General features: G+C 43.3%; 1 protein-coding gene across 3 annotated transcripts in view; it reads right to left on the bottom strand.

Annotated features, from left to right (window-relative positions):
* Positions 1–24815, bottom strand: part of FAAP100 (FA core complex associated protein 100) — a 78664-nt gene that overhangs the window by 10032 nt on the left and 43817 nt on the right. The gene's annotated exons all lie outside the window — the stretch shown is intronic.

The raw sequence follows: 24815 nt of genomic DNA, 5'->3' as shown, positions 1-24815 counted from the left end.
GGGGGACATTTCAATGTTCAGTGGTCTTTTTGGCCCATTTACTATTGTTCCTATGCTGATTTGGGTAAATCGATCCATTTAACATTGTTTCCTATGGGAAATCGTGGTCATCGCGGGTAAATTGAGGCATTTAACATTGTTCCCTATGGGGAAATCGGGGGCATCGCGTCTGGACCATTTAAGCATTTTTAGCTGCACACGACGCGACCGACCCGATTTTTCACTGTTTTCAATGCATTTCAATGGAAAAATCGGGGGCATCGCGTCGGTCGCGTCGCAGGCCACTCAAATTACCCCCGATGGCCAAGATATGTGGCCGTGCTAGGAAACAAGTACCCACTAATCTGACGTCCCCAAACTCATGTCGACCTTATCATGTGTCAACCATTTTTGGTAGACACTGTAGATGTAATTACTGTAGGCCCTATGATCTACACCCGCAGAGTGAAACTTTGTATCTACCCAATTGTTGAAACAATATAAAAGTAACCATAGTGGGGACTACTGCCAGGATGTATTGCCGTAGTGATGGAGATGGAAGTGAGAGCTCAGGCTATTAGTTTTTCCAAAAAACAGATGCTCTAGATCTCCCCCCACACAGGGAAAACTATAACACAGAGTATTTATGTTTTCCACAACTGAACCGCCTTACATATTATAAATCATTTCATTATATTTTTAATATCAATATAGAATATGTGGTCTTTCCTTTTAAACCCAGTCATAGCACAAAGTTATTCCTTTGGGAATAATTTGCCATTGTCCTGTGTAACTGCATTGAATGTTTGCCTATTGCAGTCAATGAATGACCTTTTCCAGCCTCAGCCGCTATGTAACTAAAGTAAGTAGCCAAGTTTGAGGCTTACACTAGGTACTGAGACTAGACAGAAATCTGGCAAGAAGAAATCCTGCGAGAGAGCGGTCCTGCGGGAAATATCCTCATGGTGAATCAGTCTGTGTGCTGGTAATGGTAGAAGGATACAGAAACTCCCTCCACCACATTCCCTTATTGCTACTTGTCATTCCGTAAATCTGGGCACATATTAAGGAAAACATAGGGCTCAATGTGACTTTGTTGGTGCAGGAGTTAACTTTGGCTGGAAGGAAGCTTATACTTCTCTACGTCTTGCTCTGACTTTACAGTTAATTCTATTTTTAAAATATGAAAACCAATCCCCCCCTCAAAAGAAAACAATACGTATAATGACTAGATTAGCATTTATTAGCTTGCTGCTGGGGTAACGGAAACAATTCTAAATCCAGGGCAACTGTACAGCAGCATTAGGGATGTGCAGGACTTTTAAGACAAATTATTTTATTTTTCCATTGCATCTGATATAAGAAAATTGTCCAAACCAGGCATGAGCAAGATAGCCTAACCCTCCCTACATTGTAGAATTCTGCATGACATTGTTAGCAGTTGCACTAGAAAAGTCACTATTCATTTCCTCTGACTGAAAGCAGTTTAACCCCTGCAGCAGTTACACGGTACAAGTTATGTCACCCACCACTGCTAGATGTTGAGGCTCATTTGCACAGTCTCTTTAATCTGACAGCCACTATACAGAAAATGTGTGGTTTATCTGGTTGCCAGTCATTGAGAAATAGTAAGCTGTAACATAGAAAGAAAGAATTCTCGCTAGTAATTTGAATTACAATGTAATAGAAAAATAAGCCAGTACATGATACAAAATTATTCAACATAAAAAAAATATATAACACTGATTTGTTGTTCACTTAATATACATTGACCCACGGCTTTCACAGTTCATCTCCTCTATAAAGTCAAAGTACTAGCATTGCAAAATCCACCAAGAGCTGTGGTTTAGTGAAGCAAGCATTTTCATGTACCTTATCCTCTTTTGCACAATGGACATGCAGTGGGAGGGTCAGTGCCAATTGTGGACAAGAACTTGCCTTACCATATGTGGGGAGATGAGAGTCAAGCACCCTTTGCTCTCAGAGTCCTGGGCACCTCCCACTGCAAAAGCTCCTTCCTAAATTGGAAGTCCCTCTATGGCCACTAGTATATTGGTTCAGAGGAACTATTTCTCATTATCTTACATAGAATCCAGTTAACACTTTGTGTTCTTGAAACTCCTAACTCTGTGATCTTAAAAGGCATAAATTATTTTTGCTGTAGGCCCATCTCCAAAACTGGATGTCAGGAAATGTGACTGCTCAGACACAATTATCTGTTCAAGTTTAATCCTATTCACACCCTCAGAAGTAAGAGAGTAAAAATGTAATTGAATTTGACATGCTCTGCCGTTCCCCAGTCTCCTTCTATCTTTCTGACTTTTCACCTTATATATACCTAAAATCTATATTGTTGTTTTCAGACCCCTATCTAGCACGACCAGCAACAAACTGTACAGAATGCTTTGCTCTCAGACCAAGCTCATTGTTACAGTTAGGCTGCATCTACACATTGCATATTGGGAGGATTGGCAGGAAGGAGCCTGCACATTTAAATCTATGGCTGCGTCTACACATTGCATTTTAGCAGGATGCAGTCGAACAGGTGCTATTTAGCAGGATACTTATTTAAGAGGATATATATATATACACAAGCCTGCTGCATCCTGCTAAAACGCAATGTGTAGACACAAGAAACTGCATCCTGCTAAACAGGATCCTGTTGAAATGCATCCTGCTATAACGCAATGTGTAGACGCAGCCTTGCCTGTGCTGCATTAATTGCTGACCAGGTATCCTTTACCTGAACATCAAATAATGAAGCCTATGTAACTGCAATAGTTATCAATTGTTTCATTTTAATGATACAGAAAGCATTTACATAAAGCAGGGGTAGTTTTCATTCTTTAGCCGTTATGGAGATATGAAAAATAAACTGTCTGGGATGGAATTACTTTTTTTTACACATATATATTGAATATAGAAAAATAATAACTTACAATATGCAAACTCTTTTAGAACATAGGCCCTTATTCTGGTTCACTCGCAAAGGCAAATTCCTTCTCAAATTAGCAAAACCATGTGCACTGCAGGGGGGGCAAAAGTAACATGTGCAGAGAGAATAAGATTTGGGTGGGGTCTTACTGCAAAGTGAGATCTATATTGCAGTGTAAAAATAAAGCAGTCAGTATTTTTCCTGCACAGAAACAAAATAACTCACTCAAATCTAAATCTCTCTGCACATGTTACATCTGCCCCACCTGCACTGCACTTGGTTTTGTCCATTTGAGAAGGAATTTGCCTTTGTGAGTGAACCAGAATAAGGGCCATAATTTCAGTCTTGGAACGAATAGAGCATTTGTACATTATAAGGGCTTAAGGCATAATATATATATATTAAAATAATAATAATAATAATAACATTGAATATTTAAAGAGAACTTAATTACTGGCAATAGGATACCAGCTATTATTAACCCAACCATTCTAAAGAACATTCATCACATCAAATAACAACGTAATAATGTAATGCCAAGTGTCATTTTGATACTACCACATTGTGAAAATCCTAAAGGGGTCATACAGGTGGAATGTGTAGGGGGCATGGCACAAATATTGTGTTATAATGGCCCTGCTCACCACTATACAATCTGCGATCATCAAGCCCCCAGACCACCTGCTTCGCACAGGAAGTGGGCAGGATGTGTGAGGCTGGCCTAGTTCATTCAGAAGACTGGAATCACTCCTCTCCGAGTTCATGAGACTCCAGGACATTTTTGGAGAGCAGGTAAGTATGTCCTTACTCACATATAGCGGTGTGGCAAGCTTTATCATTTAGTAACAGAAGTGAGGTCCTATACAATCACCCCACAAACTTCAAGGTTCCATCTAAATAAAAGTTATACTTTACCAAGCTTATCTATTAAACTGTACACTTGCTCCGTTCATCAAAAGTGCTAGAGGCATCAACATTTAGATGAAGTCCTGTCCCATGATATGGAACACCATAGCATTTGGAAATGTAACAGCCGGTTTAGTAATAGCTATGCCTTTGAGCTATGAACCCAACATTGGAAGATTTGCACTAAGGTCCCACATGGCATACCAAAAAGAGAAATCACTAAGAAATATTTGGAGCTGAATACAACCGACAGCGGGAGTGGCAAGCGATGTAGTTCTATCACCAGAAGTGTGCCATCACTACAACCGTATGGTGACAATAGAGAACTACTCTTCGTAATTGTCTTATTTTTTGCAACCAAACACCACTGCTTTGGTAAAGAGTTTAGAGTATTTCATAATTCACTTTTCTTATACAGCAAATATTTGAATGCCCCATGAGGTTACACGCTCTTAAATTAGATGACTCTCTCTCTCTCTATGTGGGTGTTGGCTGCAGACAGAGCTCTGCATATTAACCTTGGCACCAAATCAGATTATGGGGGTTATTCTGGTTGATTCGCTCGCATACGAATTCGCACCCTTGCGAGTCAATCAGAAACCACCTGCGAATGGTGGTACGCCCATCCCCCCTCGCAGCACGTGTTCGCATGCAAGGCCTGCAAATGGATGTTTAACATAAACATCCATTCGCAGCCTGTGGGTGAACACCAACATCATTAGATGGTTGCCGACCATCGAATGATGTGGAACGAGCACGCATATCTAAGTGACTCTCAGGTTACTCAGATTTGCATGCACCATCGGGAGGAAATAGGCGGGCAGCTAACATCTGGTGATACCTCCGGCACCAAGGTCATGGCCTGACTACCATGGGAACAACCAGTGTTTACATGGGGACGTCCATGAAACGCTGGGCGTTCCCATGGATGCGACTATCTGCCGCTGCCCCTGCCCCACGCCCCCCTGGCCGCACACACCTGGCATATGCACAGAAATGCGGCTGCGCATGCGCCAAACATCTGTCCTCATGCGAACGAACGCCAGCAGCAAATGGACCAGAATAAGGTCCAATGTATATTAGTATGGGTTTGCATCTTACACTTGTCACCAATCAATGCTCTGCACAATAGTTTTGGAACCAGATATAGTTCTGCATATTAGACTAGGCAAGGTATAGCTGTACAAATGAGTTTGGATGCTAGGTATGGCACTGTATATTAGTCTTGGAACCAGATAATGTTCTGCTTATTAAACTTGGCACTAGGTATGGCGCCCTCTGCAGCTTGTCCGCTGGATGTTCAGCTGATCTGGTGCTAAACCTGTCCAAGTGCATCCATATGTAGTCACTTAGGGGTAAATTTACTAAGATGGGAGTTCTGTTGAAGATGGAATGTTGCCCATAGCAACCAATCAGATTCTATTTCTTATTTATTTAGCAACTTCTAGAAGATAATAGATAGAATCTGATTGGTTGCTGTGGGCAACATCCCATCTTCAATAGAACTCCCATCTTAGTAAATTTACCCCTTACTGTCCAAGAAACATAGATCAAGGCTTCATAAGAGAAAGTGAAGGTTCAAATTATAATATTATGCCAAATAATTCACACACAAACATCCCATACATGGGGCAGCACGGATGGTGTAATGGTTAGCATTACTGCCTCACAGCGCTGAGGTCATGGGTTCTATTCCCACCATGGCTCCAACTGTGCGGAGTTTGTATATACTCCCCGTGCTTGCCCTTAACCCTAGAATGTCTGTGAGTTAGGGAATATAGATTGTAAACTCCCCTGGGGCAGGGACTGATGTCAATGTTCGAATTGACATCGCTGCGGAATACGTGTGCACTATATAAGAAACTGCTAATAAATAATACTATCATATTACCAAATTAAAGGCACCATTCAGAAGAGTCTGCTAAATTGAACACACTGTGATGATGTATTCAGGCTTACATTATGGGCCTGATTCTGGTTCACTCGCAAAAGCAAATTCTCTCTCTAATGAACAAAACCATGTGCACTGCAGGTGGGGCAGATTGTGCAGAGAGAGTTAGATTTGGGTGGGGTTTGAACTTCAAACTGATATCTATATTGCAGTGTAAAAATAAAGCAGTCAGTATTTTCCCTGCACAGAAACAAAACAACTCACCCAAATCTAACTGTCATGTTACATCTGCCCCACCTTCAGGTTTTGTCCATGAGAGAATTTGCTTTGGAGAGTGAACCAGAATCATGCCCTATATGCCATGTTTGCTTTCACTCTCTTTACCCGTGTTTTATAAGCTAATGATGCTTTGCATTTCATACTCAGACCTAGATTTATTGAGCTGTTCCCAGTTATGGATGTATATGTCAGGTTATCATTCTTTGCTTTATATATGCCGAGAAGAACTAGAAAATTATATGAAACATTTTTTATTCCAGAATTCAAAAGGGTATATTTACTTAGATGGGAATTATATTGAAGATGGGATGCTGCATTGGGCAACCAATCCGATTTAATCTATTAACTACTAGCGCTATATAAGAAACTGTAAATAAATAAATAAATAGTGCTAAATACATAGGTAAATTCTGATTGGTTGATAAGGGCAACATCCCATCTTCAATAGAACTCCCACCTTAGTAAATAAACCACCAAAGTGTTTATGGGACAGCATTACACACTGATTGCTCATCTGTGTTTGGCTATATGTAACACCCAGGTTAATAGATTAGATTTGCATTTTGTAATGTACAATGACTGCAAGTATTACAGTTTGTGCTGGGGAAAAACATACTTCTGCTGAATTGTTTCTGTTGCCTTGTTTGCAATCCATCCGCAGACCTCTGCCATACTCCTGATACACACATAACCCTCCACGTGAATAACAGCAGAGCCCTCATTCATTTTGCCTAATCTTGTGAATGAAGAGGTCATGTGCCCGGGTGAAAAGTGACAGGCAACTACCTCACCATTACCTCCTTTCAGCTATCTGACCCTTGACTTCCCCGGCCACATGACCACACAGCCCATACGTAACTTGTGTTTGCAATTTCCTTGCCAAAATCAATACAAATGAATGTCACATAAAATCCTGCTGCTGATGCTGGTCTTTCAAGAGAATATGGTCACCATGAATGGTGGTACCAGCTGGCTTTACCAACATTAATTACCAGTTCTTTATATAGCGCATACATATTCTGGAGTGCTTGTACAGAGAATATTTGTCCATTCACATCATTCCGTACCACAGTGGAACAAACCCACCCAAATAAAGGGCCGTGTTAGGAATCATACTCACCACCTCAGTGTTTTGAGGCAGTAATGTTAACCACAATGCCAATCATGCTGCGAAACCAGAGGATACAGCCTATTCATTTTCTAAGAATAAGAAGTATCGATAAGGAAACATCTATAAAGGCAGCAAAATCTTCTTTCAGCGCCAGAGTATAACTACACATTGCTGGCGGATACATAAGCCAAATAATATTGGGCAGTACCGATGGTGTAATGGTTGGCATTACTGCCTCACAGCACTGAGGTCATGGGTTCCATTCCCACCATGACCCTAACTGTGCGGAGTTTGTATATTCTCCCCGTGCTTGCACGGGTTTCCTCCGGGTACTCCGGTTTCCTCCCACAATCCAAAAATATACTGGTAGGCTAAATGGTTCTCAACAAAATTAACCCTAGAATATCTGTGTGTGCGTGTAACATGTAGGTAATATAGATTGTAAGGGGTGTGGATCATATTGTCAATAGTCATTAGGTCGACACCACTAGATCGACAGGCAACTAGGTCAACAGGGTTCTAGGATGACGGTTGACAGGAGTTTAGGTCAATATGGGACAAGGTCTACATGGTTCTAGGTCGACAAATGCGTTAGGTCGACATGGGTTAGACCGATATGGGTTTTTCACAGTTTTTTTGACCCGAATGTCGACACAGCCAACATTGACAGTTGGGAATCATCCGCAGACCCTCGCATCACTTGCTATGCTATTCTCCCATCATGCCCTAGTGGATGGCAGGGCATGAAATACTGCCCGTTGGCACATGTCAGCTCAAAACAGTGAAAAAACCCATGTCGACCTCGCAACCTGTCGACCTAACCCATGTTGACCTAGAACCATGTCGACCTAGACACCTGTCAACCTTCATCCATGTCGACCTAGAACCCTGTCGACCTAAGTGGGGTCGACAATTCGACCGTTTCACATTGTAAGCTCCACTGGGACAGGGACTGATGTGAATGTTCAAATATTCTCTGTGCAGCGCTGTGGAATATGTGTGCGCTATATAAGAAAATGTTAATAATTAAAAAAAAATATGTAACGTACATAAAACAGGAAGACAGGCAAACCTGCATTATAGACTACGAGGCCACTTACTGTATACCCTGGGGTTTCTTTATGATACGTTGGGTTGTAAAACCTGGTACTGCTAACTAAGTGGATCAAATGTACTGTGGGCCTTATTCAGATTGCATTGGTACTGCGCGCATTCACACGCAGTACCGATGTTGTGCGTCTGCGCATGCGCAGATGTGTTTCTGCGCATGTGCAGGCGCATGGTGCGTGCACCCACGGCGACCTTTCGGGTTGCCGGGTGCACGCACCCGTGGCAGCGAGGGGGGGGCGGAGATGGGCGGGGAGTGCCGGGCTGCCCCATCACCATATGGGAACGCCCAGCGTTCCATGGGCGTTTCCATGAGAACGCTGGGCGTTCTCATGGTAATGAGGCAGTGACGCGGGTGTGTGGGCCGGGTAGCTGACATCACCGGATGTCAGCTGCCTGCCCATATCACGCCAGTGTGCACGCATATATACGCAACTGAAAAGTCACTTATATATGCGTGCACGCTAAACATCATTCGATGGTCGGTGACCATCGAATGATGTGGGCGGACACCCCAGCAAAGCGAATGGATGTTTATGCAAAACATCCATTCGCTGCTGTGCGGACGAAGCTGCACTTTGCTGGGGCGGCGGGGGGGGGGGGGGGGGGTCGTGTGTTCGCCGGGCAGGGTTTGGTGGACTCGCAAGGCTGCGAATTCGCAGCCTTGCGAATCAACCTGAATAACCCCCTAAGCTTCAAATGGGATAAAATGGAGAGTGATAAACAACCAGCCAATCAGCTCCTTACTGTCTTGTCACAGGCTGTGTTTGAAAAATGACAGGTACAGTATGAGCTGATTGGTTGATGTTTTATCACTCTCCATGTTATCACTTTTCAAGGCTTAGTACATCTCGCCCCCTGTCTCTTGTTAGTATAATCACTGTGCTTTTAATTATGGGGCATAAACATACTTGGTAGTGCTGGGTTTTTAGAACCTAATGTTATGTAAATAAACCCCTAAGCCTATTAAATATGTTGTTTTATAAATCAATAAGTCAGTCGCCTCTGGTATATATTAGCAAGGAACAAGAAAATCTGCAAATCTGAATTGCACCAAATTTCTGTGGTATTTTCCAAAGTTGCACCTCACAGAATAAACATGGTCGAATGGGAGCCACAGCAAGTATTCCAGATATTGACCCTCGCAGGGTAAGACAATGCTTGCACTGTCTTTCCTGCTAAGATTGCAGGGTGTTGCCTATAAGCATAAGCTGTAAGCAAAACCTTGCTGAGCACAGGTCGCTCAGCACACGTCTTGGGTGCTAAGTGGGTGTGCAGAATGATCTTGCTTAAGCAAAACGCTCTGCACCATCGGCTCCTGTTGCCCTGTGTGTATGGGACTTAACTCTCATACAGCTCTCAGATATGAAGCTCAAGAGTGAACTACTCAAAATGCTGACAATCTAATTTCTACCTGCAATATATATTTACAGCACTGTATTCAAAGAAATATTAGCATTATTTAAGTATTTGTGATACAATACAGTTTCTTGCTTTTATGCAGATCTTCACATTAATACAAGGCCAACAAAACTAGCTTGATTAGGGATGCAATATATTTTTCCTTATAAGGGTATTTTGGATAAAGGGCATATGTGCTTTACTTACACATGTGTGACGCTAGTCTGCCGGACACAATGACCCTGCATCACAAGCAAGGACAGACAAAGAAGTAGGTGGGGGATCTCTGACAGCTGACTCTGATGAACAGAGGGACAAGGTGTTCCAGATAGCAATAGTGAGTTGTGTTTGGGCGCTGTAGCAAAATGTTCAACTACTCCTCTGCGACCGTAACATGTTATATAGCAGCTGTGAAACATGCATTTGATTTTACCTTCTTCCAAAAACTACCATGAGATTTCCAGCATTCAACAAAGTTTTTTTTTGTATCTACACCTTCAACGTAACACTTCACACATGAATGTTTCAATGGTCTAATACATTCCATGCTTTAACAGATGTAACAATGGTTATTTTGGATTCGTTTGTCTGATGCATGTCCTTGACTCCTTCCTAGTGACATCCCCCACATTTATATATGACCCTTTCTTCCAGCCTAAGATAAGGAACCCTTTACATGAGGGTTACGGTATAGATAATAGACAATGTCTATGTCAACAGTCACTAGGTCAACCCTAGTCGACATACCCCAGGTCGACACTGCCAAAAGGTCGACATAAGCTTATGACCGACATTTGTAAGGTCAACAGTCAAAATGTCGACATGAGTTTTTCATCAAACGTATGTCGACATGTACCGTGTGCCAGTGGCGTGCGGTGGGGTGAGGCCCAGTCTTTCCTGTCATACTAACGTATATGCTGGAGTTTTGAGTTTATTAAGTATGTCAAAAGTACAAAGAATATATTTAAAAAAATCTTATTTTTATTATTCTAATAATTTTTATAGTCAAAACTCTGGAGTAAAAAGTCTATGGCAGGTGAGGCAGTGCCTCACCTGGCTACCTTTTCTGCACATCTCTTATCAAATCTCAGTGAATCTCCAGCAGTATATACTGCTGCACGTGTGTATAATGCCGGTATGTACCCCATGGCTCATATATTGTGTGCAAATCTGGCTCTGGTACTTGCCAGGGACTCCTCAGCCATTTACCTCACCGCATGTCCCTGCTGTGTGCTTAGCACACCTTTATATTCGCACTTGGATAGAAAAGTATGAAAAACTATCTTTAAAAAAAAAAACCTCATGAAAAACTCATGTTGACCTTGCATATGTTTACCATAAACGTGTGTTGACTTAGAAATTGTATATCCACTGACTGCATAACTTACATGATGACCTCCAAATATGCACATTCAACTGGCCAGGGAAAATCTGTTGCACATGCAAGAGGAACCTCATGTCTAGATGAGTTTTGCTGTTAAGACAAGTTACGTGAAAAGGCTTTTTTCTTAAATATAGGTGCATTGAATATATATATATATATATATATATATATATATATATATATATATACACACACACACACTAAAAAGTTCTTACTTTATTAAAGAGCATTGAAGAACAATAAAACTTGAGGATCTAGAAAAAAAAAACACCTTTGTTTATAGGGCGCAATACACGGTTTGTTGGATGCAATGCCAATGGGTACCGGATGACAGACCGACAGTCTGGATTCCAATGCTCAGTACTCCAACATCGGAATCCACATTGTATAAAATGTCCTACAGAGGGGTTCCCAGCTGACAGGGGCTATTCTCCCCTCCATAGAGGGAGACTAGAACCTGTTGCGAGTGCAGCGAACATGCAAGGGGCTTCATTGCTCTTGCCCCCCCCCCCCCCCCCCCCGTCGGATTACCGGTGGATGGGATTCTGATGTCTGTATACTGACCATAGCCGCCATACCACACCCATGCTAATGAAGTTAATTTTACTACCAAATCTAAATCAAGTAAACTTTGTATTCTAGAATGTATTTTTCAGGAAGTATGCTTCTGAGTGTAACTGCGGAATAGACAGAAGTGGAGGTAACTAACTGGACTGTGTAACATTTCATCCCTTTTGTAAGAACCCAGGACAAGCAGCTTTTCAATCCATTGGCTATTGTCTGCATTTCCAAGAGGCTGAGACCAGAGTCTGTACACTTTAACTAATGACTAGGTTCACTTATCCAAAGGAATTTAACTGACATGAGCCTGCTGTCTCTGTATCAGGCACCACTTCACTCCTGTAAAACAGATAAGGTTGGTGGCAAATACTGCCCTCCTTATATAATGCATACAGCGGCAAACACAAACAAAAGCCAACCGTGGGATGTATGAAGAGTTCCATTAACAAGGTTCAGTACAAAGCTGATTTCTATCAAATGCAGTAGTTTACACTCTACAAGGACTGGAGCTTTCTGTAACTGGAAACAGTGACATGGCAACCAGCATTTGGCGCAGAGTGGGTCATGAAGACACAGGGCCTTATTCTAGTTCACTCTTTCTGACAAAACCATGTGCACTGCAGGGGGGCAGATGTAACATGTGCAGAGAGAATACGATTTGAGTGAGTTGTTTTGTTTCTGTACAGGGTAAATACTGGCTGCTTTATTTTTACACTGCAATATAGATCTCACTGTAAAGTAAAACCCCACCCAAATCTAACTCTCTCTGCACAAGTTACATCTGCCCCACCTGCAGTGCACATGGTTTTGTCCATCTAAGAAGAATTTTGTCAGAAAGAGTGAACTAGAATAACCCCCAAAATACCCTAAGGGCCATTCATTATCAGGTTTTATAGAAAACTATATATGATGTCATCCAGATTTGATTGTGCTCAACCTGTACCACAAATATAAATCACTGCTCATGGGGCATCTATTTTACTGAACAGATGAGCTAACACGATTGAACAATAGCGGTGGCCGCATCTACACCGGAAGACGGTTTGAAAGTTCTCCAAATTACTCAGTACAATATTCCTCTGTATACAGCAGCTGGTGCTCTGGTTGTTCATATCACAATGGATAAGACAAGTTTAAAAGCATTTCAGATTCAGAGATCCTATTGGGAATGTTAAACAGCACAAATATACAATTCGCTGGTAAGCCCAACGCTATGAATAGTAACTCTGCTCTTTTATAATAGAGAGTAAGAAGAGGTATGCTTACTAAAGAAGGGGGACAAGTTCTGTAAAGTTCCTAGCAGGGCTGTACTACAATACTATGCAGTAATCTAAGTGGAATGTAAAGCAGCCAGCGGCTCTCTGCAGTGCTGTTGGGGAGCAGGGAGGGGTAGGGAAGAATTCACACAGAAACATTCTGAAGTTTCACCTTATAAGGACAGAGCCTGGAAAGAGGAAGTTAAGGATTGGTTCGCAAGATGTGTCCTTGCTGCATATTATTCCCATTTAAAAACAAAGGGCATGTAAAAAAGGGCAGTGTAGTATTATACCCACTGAAATATAGAAGGGTTACTGTCTATTTCATGGCTGTTCCTAAACTAAGAAACAAATGAACAGTCATTTATCCAGCATGTCATGCTGCTTTTACTTTAGTGTATAAACATGTCACTTTGTGTACCATTACTATATGTTCATTTAAGTATCAATGAAGAAATACACGTTTTTTGTTCCTAGAATAACATGCAGCATAAGTGCATGTAATAACTTACAGACCGTAAAAAAACCCAGACACTCGCTAGTTGCTATGAAACTATAAGTTCCAGCAAGTTGTACAAGCCTCCGGTTAACAGAGAATTGAGGAACCTGTGGTTAACACTGTACATGGATTGAAAAAAATATAGTACACCTACATAAAGCTGTGTACTCATGGTGTAATATATTGCTCAGTGTTCAGTTTTCATCAGCGACCAGAGATGGCTGCTGATGAACAGGAGACTCTGCCAGGGGAGCCGCAGAGGGAAACAGCTGATCGCAGGAGCAAGCTCCTGTGACCAGTGACCATTAGGAGGCTGAACGCGGGAGCGCGCACCCGGCGATTTATCGCTGCAGCAAAAACAAATCACTGACAATATGGTCGTTCAGCCACCATATTGCCCTGTGTGTACACAGCTTAACTCCCCAACAGTAAACAAAAAGTTCCCACAATATGCCCAGGGATTCCTAAAACATAATGCCCTCACATTCCTTGCTTAATGCGGCTATTAAAAATTAGCAAGCATATAACACGGGCTCATTACTGCAATCAGTGAAGCATATTGTGCATGTCCTCCATTGTTACAACAACATGCATACATCTGCACTAGCCTTTCACAAATAAAGATCCATTCACAAATAAAGTTTTTGTACATTGAACATTGCAGCCTAATTGTACTGGATCACTGTATTCTGTTGTGTTCTATTATACTACTTTCAGACCGCAAATGCCGTGTTGCACAAGGGATTAGGACACGGGTCCCATCCACAGAGCAACACGGCATATGCGGTCTGAAAGTTCCGACACAGCATATTGCCGAGTCGGTGACGTCACATGGGGCGGAGCTGGGCGGCGGTGCGTTATCGGGGGCTTGGGAGGAGGCAGTACTTGGAGCTGACAGTGCTGCCTCCTCCATACTGTGAACGGGACACGGGTCGCTCGACCCAGGCACCCGTTCACACTGCACTTGACACGGGTCATAGCCGTGTTCAACCCTGGTCAATAGCAGGGTTGAACACCCGTGGTGGCCTTTTCAGACCGCACCTTGACCCTTGTTGGGGCCGCAAGAACACGGCAATAACCCGGGTCTAGAGTGCGGTCTGAAAGCGGTATAAGCAATATAGCCTCCTGTTGGAGAACAACTGCACAGATAAAATGTCTTTGCACCCTACTAGGACTTCTGTTTTAGGACAATATATGTGAGGCCACACACTGGTCCTAATGCTGGTTAACTCGCAAAGCAGCAAAATAACGCTGCTTTGCAAACTAACGCCGCCCGCACAAATGTCGCCGCAGGCCTGCGAATGGATGTTTTGCATACACAATTATGCGCAGCCTTGCGTGTGGGTCCGGACTTATTAGATGGTCGGTGACCATTGAATGATTTTTCGAGCGCTTGCTAATCTAAGTCACTCCCTGGTGACTTAGATTAGTGGCGCTCTGCTCCGTGAACAGGGTGGGCAGTTTATACCCGGTGATCTGCCGCCCACGGAAGGCAAGAAGCCGCCCCCATTCGCATGGGGACAACCAGCGTTTTCCTGGGTGCACCCAGCGTTTTTGTGGGTACACCAAGGAAACGCTGGACGATTGCATGCGAACGCCTCCTCCCCAGTCAAGAGAGTGTGGAAGACTGACCCCGCGCAGGACGCCCATCCACAAGCAGAATCGAGGACAATGTGCAACTTGGGATCGATGTGTTGAACTCAGACCGACGATGAAGTGTTGGAATGATCGCAGACCATGATTATGATAAAATGACATCATTATCGAGGATTTGCAGATAAGAAAAACACCAATTGGACAGGTATCTGGGCAGGTGCCACACAGATACTCAAACAATACAATCTTTGGAAGGTTGTCAAGTGTTACCAATGGGATCCCCAGAAACCTTAACTTCTAACATGCAAAAAAAAAAAAAAAGGAAGCATATGTAAACTGGTAATTGTATGGAGGAACATGTTGCTAAACCTTGGGCAACACTTAAAAAAAAAAAAAAATCGATTGATATTAATAAGAACTAATTGTTCCCAGCTATACTGTACTATGCTATGCATGTCCTCTAAGTTGGCCAGAGCCCATATACGGAATTGCTAATCATCGCAAGTGAAACAGGAAAGAAGACACACTCACTAGGGTCATTGCAAACATTCTCAATTATGGTGTAATGGTTAGCATTACTGCCTCACAGCACTGAGGTCATGGGATCGCTTCCCACCATGGCCCTAACTGTGCGGAGTTGTATAGTCTCCACGTGCTTGCACGGGTTAATTGGCTCCTAACAAAAATTAACCCTACAATGTCTGTGTGTGCATACAATATATGGTAGGGAACATAGATTGTAAGCTCCACTGGGGCAGGGACTTATGTGAGTGTACATAGTCCTGCGAAATATGTGTGCGCTACATAATAGTTGTGTATACATACTGTATGCAATAATGACAAACATTGACTGCTAGGGTCTCGATGGTATCCGGACGTCAGATGGACGGGGTTTATAAAAACCATGTTATGGTCGAATACACTTAGAAGCATAAATATAGTCAGTGGCTGCTAGTGCAGCAGTAACGCTAGACACCGGTGGGACCATGATCTACAGTCACATGGTCGACTGGACTTTTTCAGGATTTTTTTGGTGCAGGTCCACTTGGATCATTATTTACTGTCCAAGTGGACATAGAGTTAGAATAGTGTGCCAAGCCATGTGAAGGGACAGTGTCCCCGGGGAGCCCTGTGACATTTGGTAGTAAAAAAAATCCTGAAAAAGTCCTGTTGACCATGGTCCCGCTTATACTTGCCGGTGTCTAACTAGCATTTATCTCTGCTCTAGTGGCCACCGCTGGTCTTTACACATCTAACTCAGCCGGATTGACCAAAATATGGTCGTTTTAAACCCAGTCGACCCACTTTTCCACATCCGGTACAGCTATGGCTATGCAGACTGGACATTGCAGTAGCGACGGACTTGCTGTGTTTTTGGTTGGCACATGATCACAGCTGATAGCATATACACATACGGAAATCGGCCAGAACATAACTGCATTTTTGTTACCTCTCCCAAACAATCTCTTCTTGTCAATCACTCTGCAATAACAACATCAGCGTGGACGCAATTACTATAGCACCAAGGATCAGGTGCAGTGTGATCGCTGTACATGCTAGTCTTCCAAGAATAGTTCCATTGCGTGTACATCTGTATTGCGTATAGACATGAATTAGGCCGATCGTGATCTTCATCGGAAGTGATTACAGTTTTCTTACTGCACTTGATACCTGAATGTATATTTCCTAATGGAATGGATTTTCTATAGCGAGATGGAATGCAGTGAGGTCAATTATCTGAATTAAAGGAAGAAAACTAAAATATGGAATGAGTAAAATCTAGAACAGGGAAAAACAATTAGAAAGGGATTTGGTACTTGTGAGTTATCCGGGCTGCCGATTTCTAAATCGGGTCGGATCGGGCACATCGCATCGCATGCGACCATCGGATGCGATGCGATGCGATGACCCGATTTTTCCATAGGAATCAATGTTAAAATGGACTGAGTCCATTTTAACATGGAATTCAATGGGAAAAAGGGGTCCTTTTCATACCCCTACTATCCCAAGTGGGCATGGAGTTGGATATAAACCTGTGGCGAGCGTAGCGAGCCACCGAGCCCGAAGCGTGGCGAGCGTAGCGAGCCCCGCGAGGGGACACAGAATACCGTCCCCTCGCGGGGCTCGCTTCGCTCGCCACGCTTCGGGCTCGGTGGCTCGCCACAGGTTTATATCCAACTCCATGCCCACTTGGATAGTAGGGGTATGAAAAGGACCCCTTTTTCCCATTGAATTCCATGTTAAAATGGACTCAGTCCATTTTAACATTGATTCCTATGGAAAAATCGGGTCATCGCATCCGATGGTCGCATGCGATGCGATGCGATATCGCATCGCATCTGATTGTATGCCTTAACTTAAGGCATACAATCAAAAAATCGGCAGCCCAGATAACTCACAAGTACCTTGGATTTTTTTTGTAACATACCCATAAATTGCGTTGTGATGATAGGGGATGTAGGTGTTATGATTAGATTCAACAGACATTTTAGCTAATGCACTTTAACCACACACTTTTTCCGCATGTGCTAGGTCTATGCATCCATCTTTCAGATCTCTCAGCTCTGAATCGGAGGAGACCGATCAAGGTTTAGCAGCAATGCAAGAGCTGGACTGTGCATGTGCGTAGATGAGCAAGGTGATACCCAAGACTAATGCTATTGTTAGAAAAAACAATGACACTACAAAAAAGTTATATACGTCATGACCATTATGCAGCTACAGCTCAGCTACCCCCCCCCCCCCAGCTACACCCCCCCCCCCCCCCCCCCCCGACACAAATCCTAATGATGTGGTCTGGGAACGCATGAGGTGTCAAAACAGAACAAGATGTTGAAAAGGGGAGTTGACCTCAAGGTCTTTGTTTTCAGAGAAACCCTCCTTTCTCATTACTGGCAGCACAGACGGAATCCCTGTCCTCCTGGGGACCCTGCCATTACCAAGATACAGCTTGCCAGAGATTGTGCGGTTTAGGGATTAGTGTATGGAGAATATTCACGTTACGGCACAACCCCAATTGGACAGGTACTGTATCTAGGCAGGTGCCAAACAATACAATCTTTGGCAGGCTGTCAAGCGTTACCAGTGGGATCCCCAGAAACCTTTACTTCTAGCTGGTGTTTCTTAAAAATAAAAATACATTCTGCTTATATTCCATACTGGAAAAAAGGCATTGTCGGCAGATAAAAAGTTATTAGCAAGGGCTTTACAACACTAAACATGCAGAAGGATGGTAAGTTTGTATAGTGTAGTAATGTCGGTAATATATACTGTGAAGTTACTGATTTCTGTGTTTATTACTTTGTTTCAGAACATTTATCACCAGCTGGTAATCCTTCCTCCTTCTAGTGAGTGGTTATATAGCTGTTCATACTTTGTTCTCTTGTCAAAGTTGCAATCAACAAAAGCAGTGACAGCAGCCTGTGATGTCACAGAGTCCTCTGGCTCCTTATAAGGAAACATACCGGAGAGGCAGTGTATGTACTTTATGGCTGAGACTTTTAGTACAAAGTACAGCTTGCCAGGGCAGGTACAACATTCCTACCATATACTGCTGAGTCTTCATCTGGGATAGGCTGCAATCATTAATAATTTACTCCATGAGACTAACCCAGAAAAGGAGATTTCATTACTGAAGTGCCCGTGTCAGTATAAAAGGAGCCAGTAGTATTTTTGCAGGATAACATTTAAATACTTTTTTTTCTTCTAAATAATTTCCATCAGAAATGACTTTACTACAAACAGGTCCATATTGGCGTGGAGTTTGTGTGTCCCTTTTTGTTTTGGTGGGTTTCCTCTGGGTGCTCCATTTTAATCCCACACTCCAAAGACATACTGGCAGGTTACCGACTTTTACTGAAGTGTTGCTTCTGTGATAGGGAGTATGAATAGTAAGCTCTAATGCCGGCATGGCCAAACTGTGGCCCTCCAGTTGTTGTGAAACGACACATCCCAGCATGCCTTGCCATAGTTTTAGCATTCCCTAATAGCAAAACTATGGAGGATGATGGGACTTGTAGTTTCACAGCTGGAGGGCCATAGTTTGGACATGCCTGCTCTAATGGGTCTGTAGTTCCTTAATATGTAGGTGCTATATAAATAACTGCATACATGTCCTACTTATAAATGTTTAATTAATATCTAGGCATAATCACGCAACCCAAGGCAGCAGTACATAATATACTACAAATATGTTTTTATTGTGAAACATATTATTTGGACCCTCTTTAGTACATTACACCTTACACTAGGCCCCAAGCGGCACAATTCTCTTTTTTGACTAAACTAATTCAGTAATCCACATATATTCCTTTATCCCAGGGCAGGGAACAGTCTTCAGCCCAGCTGGACAGACCCATAAATAATGGATGGTGACATGTGGATACAGAAGTCAGGAAGTGATGAACGGTGCTTTTTTAACTGGCTGTGTGTTGTCACCCCCCCCCCCCCTCCCCTCACTATGAGGAAGCAGCAACAGGAAATCGGAGCTCTTCAGCAGCCCCTAGTGCAGCTCCAGTAACGTGAAGTACACAAACAGCACATTCTTGGCATAGCACAGTGAATGCTGATAACAATGCACATAAGAGTTGGCATTTTAAAGCCACACACAACAGCATCAAATGCTAGTCCTGAAAGAAACTAGGACAGGGTTTAGTTACTGTGAATGAACGTTTGTTCATAAAGTACACCAGATTTTATGTATATTTTGTTTCCATGCAAAAGTCTCTTCAGCTACAGAATGATAGGTTTGCAATACTGCACTGTAGAAATTCAACTTCAAATTATCCATCTTACACATCGCTCTAGCTTGTAACAGTGTTAGAAGTACAATATAATGTCTCTGCATTAGGGATGGCCATCGACATTGATGTTTGCCATCTGTGGCTTTTAAAGCAGGAACCATCGATGGCTATAAACACATTATATCCCCGACCATCAATTATTATTATTATCATTTATTTATATGGCGCCACAAAGGTTCCGCAGCGCCTAACAATACACAAATGAGCAATAACACATAACGAATTACAGTACAAAACAATTTAGGACAAGTACATGGTTAATACGGATAGTTGCATCAGGGGACAGGACACTGAAGCAATCATCAGGATGGCAGAGGTTTATATATTCTAAGAAAGGCACATGAGGAGAGAGGGCCCTGCTTGTGAGAGCTTACATTCTAAAGGGGAGGGTTAGACAGACAGGGGTGACACAGAAGGGGAAGAAGTAAGTATAAACAGAAGGATAGGATGAGAGATGGTCAGGTTTTATGCAGGAGGGTCGGAAGAGGTAAGCTTAAGGCCCCCATACACTATGCGATTTGGTCCCGATTTCGGGCAGTGAAATCGGGCCAAATCGCATGTTTAGACACCCGTCCCGATGCGCAGTCCCATGCGCATTGGATCGGAAACAAGAGATCGGACCGGCTGCACATAACATTTGCAAAATCTTATGTGAAGCCGGGCACGGGACTCTGTGAGGTGGCTGGTGGGGGACCCAGAGGCGGCGGACGCCGGCGAGGGAGACAGGCAGGGGGAGCCTGAGCAGGGAGCTGTCAGTGCTCCGGGCAGGTGGAAGGAGCAGGGGACGCTGCTAGTAGGGCAGAGGCAGTGGACACTGCGGGGGAAAGTGACACAGAGGCGACAGTGGCATAGAGCCGGGAAGGGGGAGCCGGGAGCTGTCAGCACTGGGAAAAAAAAAACATACAATGAATGGGCAGCCTGTGAGCGCTCTCTTAGCCAGTCAGCAATTGGCTGAGAGAGCGCTCAGCCAATCACAGGCTATCCATTCATTGTATGGGCTTTTTTTTTTTTCAGTACTGACAGCTCCTGGCTCCCCCTGCCTAGCTCTCCGTTATGGCTGCCTTTGTGTCACTGTCCCCTGCAGAGTCCACTGCCTCTGCCCTACTAGCAGTATCCCCCGCCAGCCGCCTTGCAGCATCCTCTGCCCGCCGCCTCGCAGCATCCCCCGCCCGCCACCTCGATGTCCCCCCGCCCACCTGCTCCCTCCACCTTACAGCTCCCTAGGAGTTTCATATGATACATCGCATGCGGTAGATGTCCCCCGCCCACCAGCTCCCTGGGAGTTTCATATGATACATTGCATGCGGTAGGAGTGGTAGATTTCAGTATTATCAGCATAGATGTGATAGTTGAAGTCGAATGAGAAAATGAGCTCACCCAGAGAGGATATGTGGAGATAGAGAAGAAGACCAAGAAGAAAGTGATGGGGACACCTACTATCAATGGAAGAGCAGGACAGGTGGAGGCATTAATGGTACAGCTGGGCATTTTCAATGGTTCCTGCCATTGCTTAGCCATGCATGCACAGAAGAACAGGGCGGACAGGCCTCCCCGCCAGGAGGTGCTCACATGCACAGTAGAAACTTTAACTAGACATCAATCTAGTTGAAGCTTCTTCTGCGCATGCACGCACCTCCCGGATATCGCCAGGGGACATAGTCGTAGTACAATACTACTTAGTGGGACCGTCACTGATGGACAGAGGGTGCATGGACCACCCTATCTGGGCGTGCACTGTAGATTTATGAATACAGCTGAGCGGCAGCTGAGTCAGTGCCACTGCGCACACGCCCGGCCATATACGATAAGCTGCCCAGTGGCACAATCTGTGAGACCCGGACCAGTGGTAGGCAGGCGATGGACTGAGCAATAGGAATGGCCATCGACAGGGACTGGCAGGGGAAAAAAAAAAACATTGCCATCTGATGCGGTACATATGGCATAAAACTATTCAACCCTCCCCTATCGATGCCCAAAACATCGAACACTAAGTCCAGACCCTCGATGTTTTGGGAATATCGGTAGTCGATGGCCATCCCTACTCCGCATGGCTCCACAACTAGGCATGGAGTACTCGCCAAGATGGAATATAGCACAATGTGATCAAGCAGTGCATACGCTATTGTAAACTCTTATTTCCATTTTGCTTGAAATCGAATAATCAATGAATTTGTGGGGAACATGTACATACGCAGTACTACATCTTCAAAAGACACATTACTTGGACTCCTACTGCAAAACTTGGGAATGTTTTATCATCGAGGTCATCTCCTAATGCAAATCAGCAGGTTCCTTTAAGTCATGTGTGGTCACAGGACTGCAGCCTTCACACTGCCATTCTGCTTGGGTCTCTAGTTCGTACAAGAGAAAGAGGCTGGCTTACCTAATGAAAGAGCACAGAGCCCTCTGTAAAAGCCCATAAAGTGTGCTCTCTGGGGAATATCGAATCACATCAGCTCAGGCCAGCTGCCAAAGTCTGTGCTAATGGGTTAAATGGGATTGAGAAGCTGTGGGCAAGACTCAGAGGAGCAATGCACAGAGAAAACCCATCTGTCCTACTTATAGAAAGACACATGGGGGAAGTCAGAGGCATAAATATTAATCCACACTGGATATAAAATGTTTCCAAAGATTTCTACTTACTAAAGTGTTACTAAATAAATAAAAATCTGATGTAACCAAAGCCCTTCTTCTGCCAAAAGAAGTGCCAGCTTCACTGTCACAGAGGTACAACCTCATCTAACAGTGCTCCTTAACCTATGGGTCTGGAATCAAAAATAGAAATCCCCATTTGTTTATGTTGGTCACCATTATCCTATTTAAAAGTCATTACATATTAACCCTTTGTGTGAAAATTGCCAGGCAAACATTGTAATCATCATAGTGACCTGTAATTTCTCCTTTATATTGGAAATAAAATCTTTTTTTTTTTTATCACACTATGTTTTATTTGAATTTAAATAACATGTGAGCAACGCTGGCAGTTTTAGAGGATATTTTGCACATCTCTCATAGAGATGTTGGCACTCAAAGGCCCGTATTCAATGCAGCCGGCGAGGGGGTTAAACGGCGGGGATTGCAGAAAACAAGTGATCCTCGCTGTTTAACCCCTGTGCCGGCCGCTCACTCTAATGCTCCAGGGGAATCCCCACTGTCAGAGGATGGGGAGGATTCCCCCAAACAGGGCTGTGTTTTGGTTACAACTGTGTGTTCCTAGTATTTGAGCTCTCCCAACAGAAGCTATGGAGCTTTCAGGGAACCTGATAGATGTATTCATCAATAATAATAAGCTATTTCCATACAGTCATATTTGAATAACAACCCTGTAGCCACTACACACTAACAAGAATTGCATTTTAAATTCAAAACCCAACCATGGTTCTCACACCAACCTCTGCTGTAGATAAATAGTATGATAACACCTGCAGGAGGCCGGCATGTCTGGAGCGCTGTCTGGGCTTCCATCCATTTTTCTACTTGGCTGAGGACGAATAAATAAGTCTATATAAAAGGATATCCTAATAAATTAAAATCTGTCCCAGAAGATTTCTAATCTGGCAGGTGCCTTACATCTGATATGCAGATTGTCCGACTCAGATTATAATGTAGCTGAACCCAGTAGGCATATATCTTAATGAAAATTTGCAGTAAGGCAAGATTCATAGTGAAATACTTGGGGTACGCTGGGACTTGTAGTTTCACAAGAGCAGAAAAAAACGCAAGTTGCCCAACTCTGCAAAAGTAAGGCTATTTGTAAACAGGATGTATTCGTCAATGCCGGGGCTTTGTCTGATTTGCTCAATGGGAACATTACTGTATGGGTTGGGATGCTGCGATGGAACATGATAGTTATGTGGAGAATATGTGAATGCCTGGCAGGCTTGCATGGTACACCCCGGCTCTGTGCTGCAGCTGCTGTCTCCCTGCTTGCAGCTGTGATGAGTGAAGCATTTTATAATCTATAAAAGATTCAGCACAGCGCCCAGCTCTGGTTTCATGAATGCCAGCTGATTTAAACAAAGCAAGATAAAAGGCGAGAGGCGGGTCAGGTGCCTCAATACATTCCCCTTTCAGGTGCAGAACATACTGCAAGGGTTCTTTAAGGACAAGTGATATGCATTCTCTATGCACCTTAGTTAAAGGTCGAGGAAGTAAAAACCAGCACCAAAACCTGCCATCTATCAAGAAAGGCTAATTAAGGGGTATCTGTATTAAAAAATGATAGGTTTGGATGGATGACATACTTACACAGTCGCCAGCCAGTGACTGCCTTTCATTTTCATTTATTAGCATGTATATGTAACACAGCTAGAGTGGTGTAATGGCCATATAGCAATCAATTTAGGGGCAGCACGGACTGTGTAATGGTTAGCATTACTGCCTCACAGCACCGAGGTCATGGGTTCAATTCCCACCATGGCCCTAACTGTGCAGAGTTTGTATATTCTCCCCGTACTTGCGTAGTTTTCCTCCGGGTACTTCAGTTTCCTCCCACAATCCAAAAATATACAGGTAGGTTCATTGGTTCCAGCTGAAATTAACTCTAGAATGGCTGTGTGTGCATGCACATGTGGTAGGGAATATAGATTGTAAGCTCCACTGGGGCAGGGACTGATGTGAATGTTCTAATATACTCTTTAAAATGCTGCGGAATATGTGTGCGCTATATCAATAACTGGTAGTAATAATAATAGTACACAGATAAGGTGGCGGGGGTTGGATCTCTAGAGAACAGAGGAAAGGGTGGTCACACAGTCTGCAAGGAACAATATACATGACCCATGTTGGTGCTATTTGCCTATTCATGAACAAGCTTTGACATTACTAATTGAGCATAAGCTAAATCATTTATATGGTTAGAGTTAAATTCAGGGGCTATACAAATATCACATACACTGAAGGGTAATGGTGACAGCTATGACATGCAGGCTTTTTGAAGTGGCAATATCAAGAGCAAATCCCTTTAACAGTATCAGTACAGATTTCTTTCCATTACTGCCTGTATACTTTAGTAATAAAGCGTGATAGCAAAACAGAAATATTTGGTTGTCATAGTGTGACTGATGCTCAAATGTGGCCTATGGTAAACTGCAACTTACTTATGATTA

This window comes from Crinia signifera, chromosome 6 (assembly GCF_055691185.1).
Source record: "Crinia signifera chromosome 6, ASM5569118v1, whole genome shotgun sequence".
NCBI lineage: Eukaryota > Metazoa > Chordata > Amphibia > Anura > Myobatrachidae > Crinia > Crinia signifera.
The sequence above is the reverse complement of the archived record's forward strand: the minus strand, read 5'-3'. Positions and strand labels throughout refer to the sequence as shown.